Source organism: Falco cherrug, chromosome 7 (genome assembly GCF_023634085.1).
Source record: "Falco cherrug isolate bFalChe1 chromosome 7, bFalChe1.pri, whole genome shotgun sequence".
Classification (NCBI taxonomy): domain Eukaryota; kingdom Metazoa; phylum Chordata; class Aves; order Falconiformes; family Falconidae; genus Falco; species Falco cherrug.
The window spans coordinates 62,742,045-62,756,839 of record NC_073703.1 but is presented as its reverse complement, the minus strand read 5'-3'; the positions used below and the strand labels follow the sequence as shown (position 1 = coordinate 62,756,839).

Here is a 14,795-nt window from a genome sequence, read left to right as displayed (position 1 = left end):
GTGCATGATGAACAGCAGGCAGAAACACATTCCCAAAGATTATTTCAGATTGCAACTTAGCTCAGTATTCACTTATTCATCAGACAAATCTGCAGGCTTTGAGAATTACTTCATTTTTCTTTTGGGATATTAAGTACTATACAGGAGTGTTATTGCACAGAAATATTAGTCAGAGCAAGAACACCAGAGACTCACACCCTTCCCATTGTTTTGAAATGTAAACATTAAGTCATCTAGAATTTCAAATAAGAAATGCAGGATATATGTTATACAAATTGCATACCTGTTACAATCACAGAATAATCTTAATCTGTCAGATTTTTCAAGTACATACTTATTGGCACAAACACAACAATCCCCACACACAACAAGAATAAAAATCTACCTCTTATCTCTAAAATTTTAAAGGGAGGAAGTAGGATAATCTTAAGAACTTTATCTCATATTTTCAAATAAAATTAGCAGCTTGCTATTTAGGAACTGTTTTCACACTTCAGTAACTTGTCTACATACAAAACTCTATCAAGTAAACTTATTTCTAAAGGAAGTTGTATCTTGCACATTCTTCACAGTTTTACAAGTGCCCCCCCCAGATGTCAACAAACCAAGTCCACTGTATCAGTTGAACTGCGTAACACAGCACTAGGCTGAGGGTGTGGACACACACTGTGCAAGACTGGGAACATGCAAGGTTAGCTGCTGCTAATTCTGAATTTGTGAACTGCACTATTCAACAAATTTCAGTACTCAGAAATATAGTTGCAAATGTATCAGCAGTTAGAATCAGTGAGAAAAACACAAACCCAAAACTTAAATTTAAAAGCAAATTCTTCTGCTTTGTGAGTTTAAGAGCTTCCCACAGGCCCCATTTTCGATGCTCTCAACCAAGACTTGCCTAACGACAAGCAGTTGACTCAGAAATTAAGTAAAAAGGGAAAACGTGTGGTGTATCAGATAAACTCTCAACTCGCAGTGCTCTAGAACAGATCAGGGTATTTCACCTGATTGCCTGCCCACTGTGAACAACGCAAAACTGTCCCTCAGCATCTCAGCACACGCTCATTGCCTTGACTTGCACAGCTAATACTGGACATTAATTTTAAACCCGTGCTCATTCATTACATATGAAAAAACCATATTACAGATACATGCTCAAGAAGCTGCTCCTGCCTGGCTCTGCAGATAAGAGAGGCTGCAGGTCCTCTCACCAGCCTGCTTAAGGCTGGCTGTTGGCACGGAGCTCCATCTACCTACCGGTTTGTGGTCCTGCACACCCCCGGGAAGAGCTGGAGGGAAAAAAAAATTAAAACCTCAACAGCTGCTTCACATCTTCATTTGCTAATGAAATCAGGATATTCAGAAAACTCTACTAATTCAGAAGAAAACAGTCAACAAAATACATGCACTCACACATGGTTGAAACCATGGTGAAACCATGAAGGGGTAGAAACAGTTGTACATATATGAAATCTTCTATTATCATTTAGTATTTGTGAAATGTATCTAAAAAACTGTTCTAAAGAACTAGCTTTTCCCTACAAGAAGCAACATATGACTATACGCTCCCAATCCAGATGTAAAGCTTTATCGATCCTTCTTAAACTAAGCAAATAAGCAAACACATTACTCTGAAAAATTACCAAAAATCAGTTGCATATCTGCACAATTTAAGGCATTAAAGATGGTTGTCTTTCTTAAAATAAGGAGATTCCTCAAACATACAGAAGCAAAAATGTTTCAGTAGGAGACTGCCATCAGTTTTCATCAAGGGTATTTCTGTACTGTAGCCACTGAAGCTCATGCAGCTATAATATGTCTGACTTTGAAGATTAATTTGGCTACTGCTGTCACATGCAGCATTTCTCAAATTGAGCCATTTAGCCCCTGCCTTACTAACTCCACTCTGCCTTCAATTCACGTTTGGCAGTGAAAATAGTATCTTTTCCTCCCCTGGACCCTCTGTGCCCAGCTGCCAAGCCTATTGAGCTCAGGCTGCAGAAGAGAAGTCAGAACAGAAGGCAGCAGCGCTACCACTTCTGTGCAGCCGTTCAGGTAGTTACTTGAGCTTGTTTAGAAAAGGCTTACTGTGGTGACGGTGGAGCAACAGCTGAGAAATTAGATTGCCTGCCCAAGCAGCAACCGTGACTAGGTGGCAAGAGCCAACAAATGGCTGACTACTCACCCCAGTTCTGTCCTCCAAGGCTTGTCTAGCAAGACACGGTGCAAGAGAAGAGACAGAGCTCCACGGCCGCTCCCCAACTCTTTTCTTTAAACACCTTGCCCCACACTCAACACCATGTTGAAGGCAGCTAAGTGGGGCTCCATACTCTTGGGGGCTCATAAGCAATGGGGTCAGGGTAAGGGAATCACAGAAATACCTCCCATCCCTCACGCTGTACCTATACATAGGGAAAAGATGAGAATAATTTAGCCAGGAACACCTGGAAACAACGAACAGATGGTCACTGCAGGGAGACAGGAATGGAGCGAGGAGTAGTAAGAGCCAGGTGCTACAGAATATCCTATGAGGCAGGGAGAACTGGTGAACAGGGACACCAGGGAATTCACACAGTTCCTCCTGGGGCTCAGTCTTCCCAATTTAGTTTGTCCTCCTAAAATGATAGTTGAAGAGACTAATTGACACAATCTCCTCCAATGAACTTGCATAACACCACAGAATGAGAACAGAATGATGCCTTTTTTTCTTTTTTCATTTTAACTTGAAGGAAAAGCAACACTTAAACCTTGAAGATGGCTTTTCACTTGCTAAATTCAAATTTTAATCAAAACGCATCTTAAAATACAACTGAGCAGAAGTATGGGGTGGTTGATGTCTCTTTAAGGAACAATGACATCAATGCAGGCTACACTTGAGAAGGATATAGGTGTGGGACTACATCCTTTTTCATCATACATAATCAGGTGCAAAGAGAAAAGTTTAACTTCAAGATTCCTGTGGTCTAACGAAAATAAATATCATTACAAACAGATCCAAGAATACAGACTTATTAAATACTGTTTGTTTTTCTTCAGATATAGATCATGGGAACAGAGATATTTAACTACCTAAAGACTAATTTTTATTCTATCTTAGACTGTTTACACTGTCAGCAAGCTCTTGATATCCTGACAACTAGCAGAAAGGGGAAAATAAACCCACCCAAAAGTGGAAAAAAGTCAACTAGCATCTGTGAAAACAGATTGAAATTGGTATCCGAGTATTTGATTGTCTTCCTTTGATTACACTGAGCAACTGAATGTCTATGGTACTATCTGTATCACTCCTCTAGTAATTTGCAATAAAGAAATTGAAAATCAGAACACATTTTTGTAGCTCTACAAAAAGAGCTATAAAACATTCGACAAATCTTAAAATTGTGGTGGATATTTCACAGTGCCATTTTCTTCATTACAAGGAAGGTACCAAGGAGCAAATTGGTCATACAGTCCTTATGTCAAACTTCACACAAGGAAAACCACATCCTAATAGTCTGCTATAACAGAAAATGGAAAAACTGCCTAGTATGTGTGCACATAAACAAGGACGCTATAGAAAAACATGATGAAAAATACTGCTTTGGTTCTCATACTTGTATCTAAAAATGTACATAACCAAGTTAACACATTCTCACCTACTGAGCACCTAATGCTGCAAAATCCTATAGAACCTGAAATTTACTTGAATTTGAACCACAAAGACAACACATTGAGAAACAGAATCTTAAAGCAAATTGTAAATCAAAGAAATTTGAAATCAAGAACTGTACCTGAGAAAAAAGAACTATGCCTTTCTAAAAGTAATACTAATAATTTTATAATAAACTATAAATACCAATACTAATAGATTTATTATATCAGTACTAATAATTTTATTATAGAGTGGGTATAATTTAGGCAACTACAACAAGCATAAAGAACAATATCCAGACAGGACACTGCATTAGGTATGTGTCTTTACTTTTCACCATCTAAGCTCTCTCAAACAGGACGAGCTGTTTTGAAGGAAATATAGAACTATGTATCATACCATTATTGAGAGAAATGAATGCTTAAAAAAGAACACATTCATTTTTTGCATAACTTCTTTCAATAGCATTGAAGTGGCCACTGGAATGTCTCAGAATAATTTTTAAATTATGCTCAGTTAGTATTCTCAGTTCTCTAATTCCACTCCGCTACAAGCCAAGTTACCATTTTTCTTGGTAACTAGGCTTACCTTCTGGGCAGCCAATTAAGCTTCTAAAATGAAGTTAATTCTATAATACACAGGAAAAAAAAAATCTATAAAACATAGGAAATAAAATATCAGTTTTTACTATCAGATGTAATATGTAAGCACTAAGAATGGTTCCACTTCCTCACCGGTTGAGACATTAGAGTTAACAAAAAGAGGGGGTCAAATATATACATTTGGAAAGAGCGTAATGACAAAGTTAAAGCAGAGCTGATAACTCCCAAAAGAAACAAGCCAAGGATGTCTAAAAAAAACCATCAGTGTTCATAACACAAAAATGTATACATATTTAACTTTCTGTATTAAGAACCGAAACAACGCGCAATAATATTTTGTGTAAACGCTCCGCAAAAAAGAAATATTTTAATACTTCTCATTTCCATACATATCAACTGCTGTGCCTCAGAAAGCCCTCCTCCCTTTCCTCAAGCCAATCTAAGCTTAGTACTATTCATTTTTTAAATGGGCAACTAATGACAATTTCTAGCCTGGTCCCACAAGTGTAATTCATACACCCACACAACCATAAAGCAATTCTTCAGCACTAAATACTGTCTTTACAAGCAGACATTTTTATTTATAAGCTAAAGTCTAAATCAACATAAATTAGTAGATTTATACATTTTAAAAACACCATTAAAAATCCAGTTCGTTTGTGTCAAGTACAGCAGTCTTTGATCCCATGTTAAATTCTCTCACAGGAGAGCATCCCACAGCATTTTCAGAACAGTTTTGGTTCAGACACAACCCTGCTCTCATTCCACAAATCCTGACAGGAACTACCATCCCCTCCCTCCAAAGAGCTAATCAATAACCAAGTATTTTAATCCTCTTTGTCCTAATACTCTGTTACTGAAACAGATTAGATTTTTTAATTTATTTCACACGTAACATTTAAATTAGTGCATAGCTAGCTGGAATATTGCTATTTAAATGAACGCAGAACTTAAAGATCAAATTCTGTCTTCAACAGATTTATTTAAAAAGACAGAAAGGATAACATTTGTCTACCAGCATGTTATGTGGATCTCCTTAACTCAATTTACTATGGATTTCATGGTGCAAAAATTAATGCCCTCCAGGAGCTGAACTCATTACCAATTATTTCTTCTAAACCCACAGCGTAACCCCGTGCTGCTGTGACCAATGGAAGTTTTGCCATTCACTTAAAGGGAAGTTGGATCTGTTCCTTGGTTTGCTACTCCAGCAAGTGATACTTAGCAAAATGATACCATAGACACTTTCTTGACTTCTTTCTAATACAGAGAAGACACTATGAGCCAGTCTTATTACCTTATTCCCTGCTAAAACTGAGAGCAACATATTGATGACAATTTTAACTACACATAAAATTGCCAGCAGAATTGTATGTCCTTTTCAACATGAATTTCCAGAATACATTTTAGCAACAAGGATGGCAAACAGCCTGTAGAGTTGCGCACAGACCCTACGGAGCCCTTCATCCCGTTCCCTACTCCAGAACCCACAGAAGCATCCCTGCAAGTTATCTGGCACATGTATCACACCGAACTCACAGCCCATGTCCAAATAGCCTCCCACTGGCACCTGAACCATTAAACTCCTTTTACATGCATGTAACAGAAAAGCCCTAGTAAACAAAAAAAGAAAACAAGTTCTACATGTGTTCTGGTGGCAAACAAAGTTGACCATAGGTCAGGTCACAGGTGCCACAACTCTAGCTTTCAAAATAAAACCCCCTTTCAAAATAATTAACTGAACTACTGAGTTTTAATTCCTCTGAAAAGCATGAAATAGGCCTGACATGTTTGACAAGGCTTAGCCAGGTGTAATGCTGCACAGTAAATACAACAAGCTGTTCTCAAATGTAGATGGCCAGTACATACAAAGGAAACATAAACAACACATACTACTATATGATAGCTATCCACTGGCATTCAATTTAAATGATCATGTCTCTGTTACTTGTACTAGGGACAGATAAAGTGCTTGTTTCATATTTCATACAAAAAGGCTCAAGAAATTCCTTTCATTTGAGAGAACTGTAACCAAGACAGGTGAACTTTTAAACAAAAAATATTTTATTCACTGATACTATGAAAACAATAAAAATCTATCCCGGCAATATTTCATATTGTGGTAGGTTGACCCTGGCTAGACACCAGGTGCCCACTAAAGCCACTCTATCACTTCCCTCCTCAGCTGGACACGGCAGAGAAAAAAAAAAATATAATGAAAGGCCTGTGGGTCAAGATAAGGACAGAAAGATATCATTCACTAATTACTGCCACAGGCAAACCAGACTCAACTTGGGGAAATTAATTTATTACCAATCAAATCAGGGAAGAATAACGAGAAATGAAACTAAATCTTAAACACTTACCCCCACTCCCCCCTTCTTCCCAGGCTTAACTTCACTCCTGGATTCTCTATCCCACCCGCAGCACAGGGGGATGGGGAATAGGGGTTGCAGTCAGTTCACAAGACATTATTTCTGCTGCTCCTTCCTCCTCAGTGGGAGGACTCCTCACACTCTTCCCCTGCTCCAGCATGGGGTCCCTCCCATAGGAGTCAGTCCTTCATAAACTTCTCCAATGTGAGTCCTTCCCACAGGCTGCAGTTCTTCATAAGCTGCTCCAGTGTGGGTCCCTCCCACAGGGTACAGTCCAGGAACAGACTGCTCCAGCCTGGGTCCCCCAAATGGTCCCAAGCCCTGCCAGCAAACCTGCTCCAGTATGAGCTCCTCTCTCTGTGGGGCCACAGGTCCTGCCAGGAGCCTGCTCCAGCATAGGCTTCCCATGGGATCACAGTCTCCTTCAGGCATCCACCTGTGCTGGTGTGGGGTCATCCACAGGCTGCAGGTGGGTATCTGCTCCACCATTAATCTCCATTAACTGCAGAGGTACAGCCTGCCTCACCATGGTCTTCACCACAGGCTGCGGGGGAATCTCTGCTCCAGCGCCCTGGAGCACCTCCTCCTGCTCCCCTTCTTCATTGACCTTGCCGTCTGCAGAGTTATCACTCTCACATATTCTCATTTCTCTCTCTGGTTACTGCTGCTCTTATGCAGATTTCCACCACCACCCCCTCTTTTCTTAAATATTTTTGTCACAGAGATGCTACCACCATCGCTGATGGGCTCAGCCTTGGCCAGTGGTGAGTCCATCTCAGAGCTGGCTAGCATTGGCTCCATCAGACAGAGGGGAAGCTTCCAGCACCTTCTCACAGAAGACACCCCTGTAGCCCCCCACTACCAAAACCTTGCAATGCAAACCCAACAGACACATAAAATATTTTCAAAATTCTAATAAGTAATATTCTTCAACATGCCAAAGGCTGCCACTCTGCAGAAACCGCCAGTTTGCATTTAACCTGTCCTTAACAGACAAAAGTCCACACTAAGAATCATCACAGAAAGTAGAAGCCTGCTGTTACAGTTTCTGTACCATGGCTCACGAGGCTACCAGGGAGCATTCCAACCATCATATCACTTAAAAAACAGGTGGATCAAAGCAGCAGGGAAGCAGAGATTCATCTTTAAAAAATGAGTATACACACTAGTTCTTTCCATAGCTGTATCTGTTCTGCAAAGAAGGGTTCAGTACTGTTTCTATTACCCCTTCAAAACCATCTTCCTTTAAAAGGAAAAGACAAAAAGCCAGCAATTGTATGGTCAGGAATATCTGCCAGTTGCAACATTACCCTGTAGTTAAATTTGTTAACAGACTGCAGCCCAGAAGAGTTTTTTTGTTTGTTTGTTTTAAAAGTAATTTTCAAAACATCTGTTGCCCATCTAGGATAACAGATGTAAAAGTGAAAAGAAGCCTCTGCATAGATTTGGAAGGTCTGCACTAAAGTGAACATCAAGTCAGATCAGCAATTCATAGCTTAAAGACATTTCACTATCTGCATGCTACAATTAACACAGCATTTACTCTGCCATACATTTTGCAGCCTACAAATTTTAAAAGGTGGTAGGTAGCAAAAAGATTATTTAGGATCTCTCAAGTTCACGTGGCTGATTTTACACAAAACTGTGATCAATAGGCAGGACCCTCTCCCCCTTCATACTCAGCTCATGTGCACCTTCTTGCTTTCAATTCAAGTGAATAATGATTCTTTCCACAGAGAATTACCAAACTTGCATTTTCTCCCCTCCCCTAGCCTCTTACACCAAGCTCTGAAAACTTCCTTGCATTTTTGCTAACCTAGGCAACCTCAAAAACTAAAAACCCCACAACTGCAAAAAGCTAGATCTGGGCCATGGGGCATCAGCACTGTATTCCTGTTTCTGCCAGTAATACAATGCATTGGGTTTGTCTTGCTGAAAGAGAAAGAAGCAGCTTGTTTTATTTCTTACCGGTCAAGAAAGGAGGGTAACACCATAGTATTGCATTTCTAAATTAGCATCACCTAGAATGACTTCTAACAAGCAGAGAGATGGAATAACAGAACACAAAAAAGAAAAGTAACATCTCCTCCTCCAAAGTAATTAAAAGGGAAATTAAGTGAATCCTGAAACTAAACAAAAGCAAGTCTAATTAGTTATCACATGAAAACCGGGGAACAGATTTTTAAAGTTTCATTTGCTTCATTCCACTACTATTGGGCAGCGCAGTTCCCATCACAGTTTGTAATGGGAATCAGACTCTACAGAACTTGCAGCATCGCTATATGAAAACCTGTAATAGCTACAGAAAGGGTATATACAAATGCCAACAATAAGGAATCATTTACTAGATCCAAGACAGTATTTAATCTAACTGACTGTGAGATCAGCTAGTTTGGTTTGAGCCTTATCAGTCTCAGTATTTAAAAGAAAACTAGACAAAACATCTAATACTCGTGAAAAAACGGCCATAAAGGAAAATAGATATTCTGCTACTGTATGTCCTCTCCACAGGCAGATTTACCAGGTCCTAGGAGAGCTCCCCGATGATGCTGTCACTCCCAGTGATGAGATGCAGCAGTAACTGCACAGCTTCAAAACTCCACCTCCTTCCCCCAAAACTTGTCCCTAATTTCTAAAATCCTGTACATAATTTTAAGTCCAAGTCCCTCTACTTTCCATACAGCAACCAAAACTGCAGTAACTTCTTAGCTGGATGGGCAAGGCACATTTATCACTTTCAACAGCCTGAAATCAGTGCTAATCCCTGTACCGGCGACAGGCAAAAGACTTCTTGGCCGTCATGCCGATGGCACCTCACTGGTGTATATGGCCCAGTCTCACACACCTTATACAGCTGAAGTACGTTGTAATGAATAACTACATTTTTTATACTTAAAAGCACAATGAAACAAAACCAGAACTACCACACAACATAGCGTGTTTAACTGTTATGACTTAGTTTTAACTCGTTAAACCTCACAAGATATTTAAGTTGGTGCCATAATGTATTTAAATAGGCAAATAATCCAAAATAGGTGGTTTCAGGTTGAACCAAAGCTGTATATACCCAGAGCAAAACTGGCCATGAGCAGATGCTCAAGGACAGGTACAAGAACGAGATAAGGACATTGCTGCATTTCCCCAAGACCCACAGGTGCCACAGCCTCCCGAATCTGCAGCTCTGAGATCTGCAGATCCAGAAATGTACTGCTGCGGTTAACTAATTTTTCCTTCATGATTAAAGCACTGCAATTTAAGATCGTTCTAACCGTAGTTAGTGTCTTTTTAAATGTTTCATCAAGTTCTATGTCATGGCAGGGCCCACTGAATTCCTGGACCCAGGGCGAGCAAACTCCTACAGCACCCAGCTCCAACAACCTCAACGCCGCTGAAGCTGTACCTAGACCCGGGTGCAATCGTTCAGTGGGCAAACATTGGAGGGTGCGCTGTCTCGGATAAAGCGGGCTTCTGGGTACACATCCCAAATGTTTTTCCTCCAAACCACTCACACTGAAAAAACACTGTTTCCTCAAACGAAATAGACCTTCACAACACTATCAAGAAAGCAGATTAGTGTGGAACCTACTTATATTAGGAGCCCAGGTGTATGACTCATTGAGACTTCCTAAGGAGCTTTTTTCGAAGTCATAAATGTTCGAAACCAGCCCAGATTGCAAACTTTATTCACGCAAGATTTTTGGCGTGGGTTTTTTGTTTTTTTTTTGTTTGTTTTTTCTTTTTTCTTCCTTTTGGTGTTTTGTTTTTTTTTAATGCATTACTGCTATTCTCAGCACCCTCCACAGTTTGCTCTCACCTGACACTAAAGACCCCACACCGACCCTGTGAACTTGTTCGCGGCCGGTTCCCACACACACCCGCCGAGCCACCGCCCCGGCCCGGCCGCCCCTTCCCTCGGCGGGGCCGGCAGCCGCGGACCCCCAGCCGCGCCCCCCGGCGCCCGGCGGGCGGTGGGTCGGGCCAGCCGGGGGCGGCCGGCGGCCACGGGGAGGCGGGAGGTAACGGAACCCAGCCGAGGGGCTGCGCCGGCCGGCCGTCGCGGCCCACGCAGCCGGGAAGCGGGGCGAGGGCCCGGCGGCGGCGGAGCAGGCCGGGCGGCGACGGCTCGGCCCCGGAGGCGGGGGGAGGAGGGGAGGCCGGGCCGCTCGCCCGCGGGGAGGCGCCGAGGGCACGGCGGCCCCCACGAACGCCGCCTCGGCGGGACCGCGCCGCCGCCGCCGCGCCCCGCCACGGGAAACGGAGCAAGTTCAAACCCGAGCGCCGCGGGGCAGCCACGGCCTCACCGGGCCGCGGCCGCCGAGGGAAGCGCCCCGCCAGCCCGTTACCTGCGCGCTCCTCCCCCGCTGCCTGCGTGCGGGCTGCCCCGCGCCGCCGCCTCCACAACAAAGCCCGCGGAGCGGGCGGACCCCGCGGCCGGGGCGGGAGGAGAAGCGGGCGCGCGCCGCCCGCGGGAGCGCGCAGCGGCGGGGCCGCGGCCCGAGGGCGGGGCTGGGCGGCGCGGGCCCCCGGGCTGGGGCGCAGGGGTGGCGCCGCCTGGCGGGCGGGAGAGGCGGCGCAGGGCCGCGGGGCCGTGCGGGGCTCCTGCGGGGAGCGGGCGCGTTCCCCCGCGCCGGGAATGGGGCTCTCCCGTCTGAGGGGGAGCGCGGGGGAGGCGGGCCGGGGGCGGCATCGCTGCCGAGGCGTAGGGCAACCACAGACGGAGGGGCAAGGCACCGCCAGGGCTGTTGGGGAGGGAGGAGGCCGTAGTGGTGCGTGGGTGGTGGTTTGGGAAGAGGCCGCGTGGGAATGGGATTAAGCCCAGAAATGCTTATGGAAACCTGCGTGATGGGCAAGTTGCCCTTTGCGGGAGGGTAGGGAGGGGCGGATGGGGAACAAGGGCCATGTGCCGTATGGAAGAGACTTTCAGCTGGAGAATTTGCGTTCAGGTGAATAGGTTTGGGGTTTGGATACTGTGAGACAAACTTAAGTTTCCTAACACTAGCAGGTGCCACCCTGTTCTGTAAACGTATTTCTGTGTAAATTACATGCAGGCTGAATGTTATTTGTCAGTTTGTTCCTGTAAACCTTTTTGTTGCAGTGACACCTCCTGCAGAAAACAAACCTAACCAAGAGGTTTCTGCACTCTCCGATCGGCTCCACATCCTCTTCACTGTTGAACTCCTGCAAGTCCATCTTAATACTAGCTTTGCTTTTTGTGTCAAAGGGAAGGTTGTTGCACTGGGACCCCTACATCTCTGGAACAAAAAAGTAGCGGTGTTTCAGCATCTGCTTTTTGATGATACAGAACACTGGAGACTTGATGATCCTGCTATATTTATTGAGCCGCAGTCTCAAAGAGCCAAACCAAGGGAACGAAGGCAAATGTTAATGAAACATTGAAGTTGAGATTTTAATTACTTAAAGGTCAACACATTCGAAGTTTATTAATTTAAGGGAGTTATTCTGTATTCCCACAGCAATCCCCACTCTGCTCTTACATAGATCAAAGAATTCAAGTTACTGTTTATTTGCTGATGCATGCAAACTGTATAACTGAATGTTATACCCGAATATTATTCCTTTTTGCAGTTAGTGTCTCAGTCAGTCTTTTAACACTTTATTAACACTTCTCTGTATATTTTCCATGTTCCCATACTTCTCAGTAGCAATAAACCCGTTGTTTTTCTCTAACCTTTGGTCTGAAATTACCAAAGGCTACATTTCTTTTCAAGCTTGGAACATCTATTCAGTTCACAACATTGCTAAACTATGACTAAACACTCACAGGCACCCTGCAAAGCAGTATTACGACTTCATGAAAATACTTTACCAAACATACTTTTATAAAGTTTTGGCTTCCAAATACTATGGCTCCTGCAATCTGTTCTCAAAACAGGAGAGTGTGTTTTAAAAGTTTTGAGAAACGATTGGCAGAAAAGCCTGCGAGGGGGATGAAAACACTGTCGTTTCAGAACCTTGTGCACAACCCCCACTTGTAGGCTGTTGAAGGACGTTTTCTTGTCAAAATGCTTCTCATATAAAAATCATTGGGGTTTTGTTGGTGGGAAAAAAGGTTCTTTCCCAGTGAATGAGGTGGACATTTAAATGCAATGAATCTTGCTTCTAACAAGTTTTCGTTATTTTGCTTCATTTACTTCCAGAATCTTTCCTCTGTCCAACAGTCACCTTTATATCTCCATCCACCCAGTCTGGAGCTGTGATCTGAGAACTCTCCTTCACAATACTATCTGAAACAAATTGTCTCTGACTGCACTGCTTTCCACCTCTATGAAATAAATAATGGCATTTTAATCCCAATCTACAATATATTTTATCTTTCATTTAAATCTATTTTTCTCATTTACTAATTAATCTCTTTGACTATAGGAATTCCATCCACCAGAATGCTGGAATGCTATTTTTTCCAGTCCATCAACTTTATGTATTTCCAGCTTCACTTTTATGGTAGTTAAGTGTGTCTTTCTTCACAATGGACTTTTTCCTCAACTTTTTTCCTTGAGGGAAAGATGTGGTAATATAAAAAATGCATATTTCTCTGGTACCTTAAAGGTACCTTTCCACGACTGGAGGGAAAGGAAAACCAGCATGTATTCTCTTCAGCTTTGCTATGCTACATATATTCCTACAGACTCATGAAATCCCGATTTTAGCATAATGCCTCTGGTGTGCCTAGGATTCTTCCTTAAAGTCACGACTCCAAATGCTTTAAGTGAATGTGTGGAAGCCCCTCTCTTACTAAACTAAAATGTATATAGACAGTAGACTGCAGTCAAATACCTATCTCAGACATGGTAAACAGAGCATAAGTATACTATCCAGATATATGAAACAGATCTATATATGCTTCTTAAGGAATAGAGAAAGAAATAAGTACCAACATTTGGCTTTGGTAGCTGTACTGCAGGAATACATAAATACACCTAGTTACAAATTACCTATGCTTTGAGTTTAGCATAAGCTGATCATCTTGTAAGGCAACAAGTCTGTCTGTCTTTCAGGGGAGAGACATTAAAAAATAAGGATGTAAAATCTACCTTTCTCTTCCTTCTCTTTTGAAAAGGTGCCAGCAAATATAGCCTCCTAGTTCTATTTCAAGATGCTCAAGATCACACATGGAATTCAGAATCACTTTGAAGATAACATGAAGGATTTCTTACTCAAAATTAATATCCTTGTCTGTTAACACTGTAGAGCTATTAGCAAGAAAGCAAAAAAAAACCCCCACAAAAACAGAAGAAAAAAAATAATTCCAAATTATCCACGTGACTGGTTAAACAAACAGTCTAGCACCTTATCCAAGAGTCATTTCCTTCAATCCATCTTAACCCTAATAAATGTGCCCTTGAGATCAACAGTAGCTCTGCTTTCTCCCCCACACCAATGTAATTGAGCTTGTACGTACCCCTGGTTGCTAGAAAATAAACAGAGGACAAGCTCAGAGTGGACAAACCTTCTCTTGGGCTATGAAAAATCAGCAGTACTAGAGGCTGTGGGCTATGTGCAAAAGGATGAAACAGAAGAGTATTAGAAACCACAGTGCTATTCAGGGTCAGGAAGAAAGGGAGACAAGGGAAAAATCTTTACAGCTATGTCCTGATTTTGCCTGGGATAGAGTTAATGTTCTTACTGATTGGTGCAGTGCTGTGTTTTGGATTTGGTGTGAGAATAATGTTGATAACATACTGATGTTTTCAGTTGTTGCTAAGTAATGTTTACACTAAGTCAAGGGACTTTTCAGTTTCTCAGGCCCTGCCACTGAGAAGGCTGGAGTGGCACAAGAAATTGGGAGGGGAGACAACCAGGACAGCTGACCCGAACTGACCAAAGGGATATTCCATACCACAGAATGTCATGCTGAGTATATAAACTGGGGGAGTTGGCCGGGACCTTGGGATCGCTGCTCAGGGACTGGTGGGCATCGGTCCGCGGGTGGTGAGAAACGGTATTGCACATTACTTTTTTTCCCCTTCCTTTTGGATTTTATTCGATTCCCCTTCTCTGTCCTTTTCAGTACAATTGTTGTTGTTGTCATTGTTATTACTATTATTATTGTTTTATTTCAATTATTAAGTTACTCATCTCAACCCTCAAATTTTACCTTTTTCTCCCAGTTCTCCTCCACACTCCTCTGGGGGTGCAGAGTGAGCAAGGGGCTGTGTGGTACTTAATTGC

The 14,795-nt window shown here is 42.6% G+C and overlaps 1 protein-coding gene across 12 annotated transcripts in view; it reads right to left on the bottom strand.

The window, feature by feature from the left end:
- The window catches only part of MIPOL1 (mirror-image polydactyly 1), a 197,363-nt gene that overhangs the window by 181,207 nt on the left and 1,361 nt on the right, over window positions 1-14,795 (bottom strand). For 6 of the 12 annotated variants that reach the window (XM_055716714.1, XM_055716717.1, XM_055716708.1 and 3 more), the window contains exon 1: window positions 10,949-11,083. The exons of 2 other annotated variants lie outside the window; for them this stretch is intronic. The gene's annotated coding sequence lies outside the window, so the exon portion shown is untranslated. Of the gene's footprint in view, window positions 1-10,948; window positions 11,084-14,795 lie in introns of those variants that run through there. 4 more of the 12 variants (XM_055716710.1, XM_055716713.1, XM_055716716.1 and 1 more) reach the window with 3 other exon arrangements.